This window comes from Calidris pugnax, unplaced genomic scaffold (genome assembly GCF_001431845.1).
Source record: "Calidris pugnax isolate Ruff unplaced genomic scaffold, ASM143184v1 scaffold8, whole genome shotgun sequence".
Lineage (NCBI taxonomy): Eukaryota > Metazoa > Chordata > Aves > Charadriiformes > Scolopacidae > Calidris > Calidris pugnax.
In genome coordinates this window covers 20,260,816-20,261,546 of record NW_015090830.1, presented here as the reverse complement: position 1 = coordinate 20,261,546, position 731 = coordinate 20,260,816, and positions in this window count along the sequence as shown.

Genomic DNA, 731 nt, shown 5'->3' with positions numbered 1-731 from the left:
CCCACCCACGCACACCCACGCCACACGCACGCACCCACCCACCCCCACCCCCACCAAGGAAAAGAAAACCTTGCGGGGCGACCAGTGCAAGAGTCCGTACAGCCTCCCCACCTGCTGACTCCGGGCAATGGAACTGCACTAGCAAAGCAGAAAAGGAAATGTTGGTGTGGCAGTTGCTTTAGGAATAAAAATCAGTGCAGTCAAACCCCATGGGGGGAAAAAATATATATATACATATACACACACACAAATATATATATATATATATACTGTAGAGCCTTGAGTAAGAGTTGGCTTGTTGTTGAAAACGTCAGAGACTGTCCGATCCTCTTCAAATAACACCCATGGGTTGTGTCCTCAGCATCCACCTGGGGTGAGGAAACCTCTTCACCAACCCGCCACAGAGCCGCAGCCCCTCCTCGGGACCAGCGTGCACACACACACACGCACACACGCACACACGCACCCCACGCGGGCGGATTCCTGTGTCACACCGAAATTTGAAAAAAAAAAACAAAAAAGTGGCACCAGTTGTCCATAATCATGAACTAAAAACAGTACTAGAGTTAAAGACAAAGATTTGCAACCGAACTGCAAACCATGGATGCCTGTGATCTCAAAGGGGCAGTATGCGGCTACCTCGTGGAAGCAAATGTCGATGGCGTGACCCGGTCGGTTTGTCTAACACTGCACAGAAACCAGGGGTGAGCCCACGCCAGGGGCACCCGTGG